The 5843-nt window shown below is 41.1% G+C and overlaps 1 long non-coding RNA gene across 2 annotated transcripts in view; it reads left to right on the forward strand.

Moving 5' to 3' along the window:
- Nucleotides 1–5843, forward strand: part of LOC108445064 — a 37672-nt gene that overhangs the window by 2555 nt on the left and 29274 nt on the right. The window contains exon 2 of one of the 2 annotated variants that reach the window (XR_001859810.1): nt 209–385. This is a non-coding gene — a long non-coding RNA (uncharacterized LOC108445064). Of the gene's footprint in view, nt 1–8; nt 386–5843 lie in introns of those variants that run through there. The other variant, XR_001859809.1, reaches the window with a different exon arrangement.

Here is a 5843-nt window from a genome sequence, read left to right on the forward strand (position 1 = left end):
GCGCGGCCCCGCCCCCCCCCGCCGCTGCCCGGCCGCCTCCCGCAGGGAGCGGAACGGCTTCCCGCAATGTGAATGCAATTACCTTGCTGGTGTTTGATGCCTCCCCTCGCTCTCCCTTCACTGCCTCGGTGTGTCGTAAAGTAGAAGCGAAATGAAAGGCAGCCTTTATCGCTCGCACCCCTAACCTCTGCTCCTCTTTGCTTTTAAGGGCCGCGAGCGTTCGGAGCCCGGACCTTTGCGGGGGCTATTGACCCCCAGCGCTGCGGGCAGAGGTGGCTTTGGGCAGGGGCACCATGCTCCCTTCTCCGTGTCAAAAAAACCGCGGTGCTGAACAGATCGCTCAGTTGCTGACACCTTCCTAAGAGATGAGACGGCATCGCTGGGGGTAAGGGAATTGGCCAATATCTGCCTCTGCTTGATGTATATATATATATATCTATATGTATATAAATATATATTTTTATATTTTTATATATATATAATTCATAAGCGTACACATACACACACATATATATGTATATATGTATGTGTATACTTATAAATAAAAATACTGTTTCAGCCATGTTCTCTTTAGGTGCTTAGGTATAAAAATAAAACAAATAATGACTATATTAGCACCTTCAGTAAGTAGTCGGGAGCCACCAAAAGGCAAAACCTGTTCCTAGAAAGCAGTGTTGCTTTTTCGGGTCCAAAGCTCCCTCAGAGGAGCAGAGGTGGTGGGATGGTTCGGATACCTACTTAAAAGCAATACTAAAACAAGAAAACAACAAAATAAATAAACAAACAAACATTCCCCATGAAATACTGATCAACAAGAAGATGATTGTACCCCCTCTAAACCTCTGTGTAACACCTTCCACTCTCTCTGCTCCCTTCGGGAGGCGGGGGCCCGCTCACCTTCCCGGGGAGCCACCCAAATTCTCCCCCTCGGGCGGGTCTCATCCCTATAGAGTTCGCCAGGTCCCGGCTCCGGCTCTGCCGTCCTCAAAAAGGGGCCGGTGCCGAGCAGGACCCAGGGGTGGTGGGTTATGCCCCGCTGAGGCTCGCAGGGACAAGCAGAGGGGACTTTCCAGAGGGGTGTCCCTGCCAGCCCCCCGCCTGGATGGAGGTCCCATGCGCATCTCACGGGGATACCCCATTTTGAGTGGCCTCTGCGGCAAAGGAGGAGGACACGGCAGTGGGAAACTTTTTCTTGCATGTAGAAAACCCTAAAGCCCCTCAAATGTGAGTTAAATAGCACTTAAGTGCAGCAACACTTTGTGGATTCCTTCTGAATTTGCGGTAAATTTTAACGGGTCCCTGAAGACGGGGAAACAGAGAAAATTGTTTTTCTTTCCACTGTACTTTCTTAATAAACCTAATCCAGCTGCATTCTTCACCATCAGGGATACTGGAAGAGAACTTTTCCCCTTTCAAGGACGCTGCACAACCCATGCTGTGTCCCATGAATGTGTTCATTATTCACAGATAGTCACTAAGCGCTTTGGATGGAAACTCCCAGCCTGTGGCATGTCCTGAGTGTCCGCGATGCCTATTTATTGCTCGTTAGAGATGCCGTACAACTGGCAGCATGAATAGCATCTCTTAAGAGCTGGCTTCTTGCTAAGTGAGGGCTATTTTAACCCCTGATAAATTATCGAACTGGAGAATGTCCTTGGGTACCTGAACATATTAACTAAGAAAATGGTTCAAGGATGGTTTTGGGGGATATCTATTCCCTTGTGTTAAAATTCCAGGGCTCTTTCAGAAATATTTAATTGTTTGACTGGAGATGGGGAGAGAGGGAGAAAATAAATCACCAGCAAATTATATGATATCATAAAATAAAAAAGTAGTCCCTACTGAAAATGAGATACAATTACAATAAAATCCAGTCTTAAAGTGACTTTTCTAGTAAGGTCTTTGGCATAGATTTCCTTATAAAATTTTTACCTTTTTTTTTTTTTTTTTTTTTAATGTACAGTGAGAAAATGCATGGTTTTATTGGTACTGGTTAGGGTCAGCCACAGGAGAATTATGGAAGTCATGTGAAATAGGTGCCAATAAAGCTTTTATTATTGTTATACAGACAAAAGAGCATTATGGAAAGAGATCCTTACCAGGCCAAACTATGGATATTTTGTTCTGTTAACAATCACGTTGGAAAACACAGAGACACTGTAAAAAAAACCCCTGACTTTTCAAAGCTTTTCAGAACATTAACCTATTACCAAGTAAAAATTTTGGAATAATTTTCCCCCAGAAAATTAAGGTTTCCTGAAATGAAGCACTGCACACAATTCATTTTTTTTCCTAAATAAAAAGATCTAGGGAACTGAAAAAACAAAACTTGCACTGTCACAAGAGAATATAACTCTCAATTTTGAAATAACATTTGATTTTTTTGTTATGCAACATAAGGGAAAAATCAAAGTATTTTTTTATTAACAAGGTAGTCTTTAGTTTGTTTGTGTGTATCTACAGTTTGAATCGGAAGATTTTCTACCAAAACTTGAAGCTGAGGATTCTGAAGTAAAAATTAAAATGCTGTTCCCTTTCCTTCATCCAATCTTGAATGATTTTAGCAGACCATTAAACATTGTAAAGGACTGTAATGAACGTCCACATGTGTTGATAGATTGGATTCTTAGATCAAACTTCAAAAACTGTTGGAGCTTAGTGAATTTCATAAAAACTCATACCTTCTTAAATCTGATTGACTCAGGAGTTTTAGATTAATTCCAGGACTGAGCCAATTTCAATCAAAGAAAGTATTAAGAACTTACACTACAAAACATCCTTTGTACTTTTACAGTTGTGTAAAAGGAAAATTGATGCATGGATCAAAGTTAGCCCCCAAATATTATTAACATTGGAGTAAAAATCATACTAGCTTTTCCACCTTGATAGTAAAATATTTCAAATCATGTATATACCATGGGGATACTCTAATGTTCAAGAAAACTTGTGAAAATTACATGGAACTATTATATTTTAAAAATTACATGTATTTATGATTTATATTAATAAGAAGCAAGTGTCCTCTGCATAGATAGAAAACAGAAAGCATCTCCTCTCCACTGACTTTTGAGTTATTCATCATAAAAGAGGACAACTATTCAACCTTTAAAACTGCCATTAGATCAAGGAAAGTGTTTTCCGTTGTCATGTGAAAATTATGCTTCTCTAAATCATATTTGAGTAAAGCATACATATTCCCTCCCAAACAAAAATTCCTTCACCAATGATATATATACAAATGTAAACCCATAAATTTTTGAGTCAGTCCAGAAATAATCTTTATAGAAATCCATGAGTAGTTAGCGTTTATGTGAGTCATTAAAATCTGGGGATGAATGTATTTTTCAAAAGGTTCTGTAATAGATTATGAATGGTTTTGCAATACTCCAACATTTATGGAGATACATATCTGGAGAAATATACAGTTACATACATATGAATATGTTTATTATGGTATACAAAAATTACATTTTCATCCAGCATGAAAATAGTGTTGAAATGCCTTTAGAAAGGATTGGACCTAGTCAAAATTAATATTGTAATGAACTCAGATCCTAATGTAAATCCATGGAAACCCCAAATGCATTCACTTTCTTGTTCTGAATTATTTTGTTATCCATTCTGATTAGTCCTAGAAAACCCTGAAGCAGTAGGAAGGCTGGGTCAAGCACTGAGTGAACTCGGTGGTAAAGCTCTGTTTGCTTTCTCTTGTCGAGCAGCACTGGGAAGTGCTATCTTCCCCAGGATCTCAGTGGGGCTCGGCAGGAAACCCAACCATATCAGCTCCTTCTCATAAGACTCCCCTTTGACTTCCCAAACTCCCGGAGTTGTGTTAGGATGGCGCGAGCCAGTTCCCACAGTAATTCATTATGAAACCTGAGCACCGCAGCTCACATTCTGCCCTTGCCAGGACATGAGAAGTCAACCCAGAAATTTACACAAGCCTCTGGCTATGAATAATAAAATCTACACTGCAGTTAACTGAAATTGGAGCAATAAGTGGCCTTGCTGCAAGAAAATTTCCATATCACACTTTGTAAATGCGTATCTTGCCCAGAGGAAGTTAGTCTTGATTTAAATGAAGACAGTACTGGAGAAGTGGGTGAGGAGAGCTGAAGGTACAGCTTAGTTGTCTGCCATACTAAGTGGGAAGAGGTGTCAATGCCCCTTTTATGTCCCTCTCTCATGCAAAATTCTCCTCCCACATCTGCTGGAGGGGACTAATCAAAATAAATGGAGACTTCTGTGTTTAACCTTTTCATCCTATGCCCCTCTTAAATATAGAGCATGTCTAGCCAACATTGCCCACACGTTCATGGGGTGACCATCATATAGGAAAAGTCAGGTGAATCACCTTGCATGGCCCTTCCAACAGTCTGTCTTGGAGAAAATGTCTTGGTTCTCCATGACAACACATACCACGGTGCAGAGGGATGAAGGGCAGCTCTTCAGAGAAGATGCAGTCAACACTCAGCTGGAGGTGGGACTGGTCTCTTTAGCAAGCACACTGGGATAGTGGGGATGGTGATGAGCCAGCAGGGGTTCAACCTGAAGCCCCCAAAACCCTGTTGTTCATCTGGCAAGGGACCACATTTTCCTTAGATAGTGGGAAGAAGTGGCGCCCTGTCATCATGGTGTGCAGGTGTGGTAGTTTGTGTAGGTGATACGTGTTTTGCAGAGGAGAGATACCTCTTGCCTACACTTCCTCCTCTCCCCTGCCAGCATCCTTGCAAAACTCTGGCAAACACCAGCCCTTTAGCAGTATTTATAGCTATATCTCTATCTGATGAGCCACTCTAAAAGCAGGTTAACTCAAAACATACCGCTTAGCTGCTTGGAAATACAGATGCGAAGGGATATCTGGTTCTAATATACAGATCACCTTATGGTGTGGCAGGTTTCAGTTTCCACAATAGAGAGTGCATTTGTGCTAGGAGTGATTTAAGCCATTTGGGACCTTCAAAAGCAGAAACCCTTCATGAACCTTATTGGAAATGACTACACTTGGTGAAAAAAAAAAGGAAGAGAAACTAGAGGGGTGATCCAAGATCACAAACATCTAAAGAGTGGAAAGGAAACCTTTTCAAATGTTGCTTTCTCACAGAAAATGCCTAAGATAAGTGTTTGAGAAGTATCTCCATTCCTTTGTTGAGTTGTGAAGTCTGTTAATGCTAATGGAACTATCATCTCATTGCAAAAAGCCACCAGACTTAGTAAAGAACAGTCAGTTTATTAAATATTTGCACTATCAATCATATTTTCTACTGCATTTTCTGTTTTGCATTTTGCCTCTTGCTGAGGGGCACAATGAGGAGGACAACAAAGCAGGTTTCTCCTTTCAGATACACCTGGTGGATTTGAGCTCTGATATTTCTCTTCCCCTCAGTACGGGAAATCCCTTAGGAAGAGCAAAGTATCAGCATAAAGATCGTCTGTACAGATTGGAAAGAAGGATTTTGCCCTTGGTCCAAAAGCTGGAATATTTTCTGCAGATCATCGACTCCATAACACACATGTACTTATTAAATAAGCTAACAAGCTTGTGCTTAAGTAAGGCTTCCATGCAGTAAAGGAGAAGAACATTTGATAAGTTGGGGTCAAAGGGTTGACACCTACATCCCTTATATCCCAGAGCCACTTTTTTCAAATATCTACTTTTCAGGTTCACACCAACTGCGCTTTCGAGGTGCACAAGAGGAACTTTTCAGAAGCTTATACCAGGTGATCTGAAACGGCGCTTCCTCACAGATCTGAATGACCCCACGCAGAAAATGTGTGGAATACATCTACCTTGTCAAAGGGGGAAATCAGTTGACATAAGAAGTCTTTCCCTCATTCCCATC

The sequence above is a fragment of the Corvus brachyrhynchos genome, unplaced genomic scaffold (genome assembly GCF_000691975.1).
Source record: "Corvus brachyrhynchos isolate BGI_N302 unplaced genomic scaffold, ASM69197v1 scaffold80, whole genome shotgun sequence".
In the NCBI taxonomy this organism is placed as follows: Eukaryota; Metazoa; Chordata; class Aves; order Passeriformes; family Corvidae; genus Corvus; species Corvus brachyrhynchos.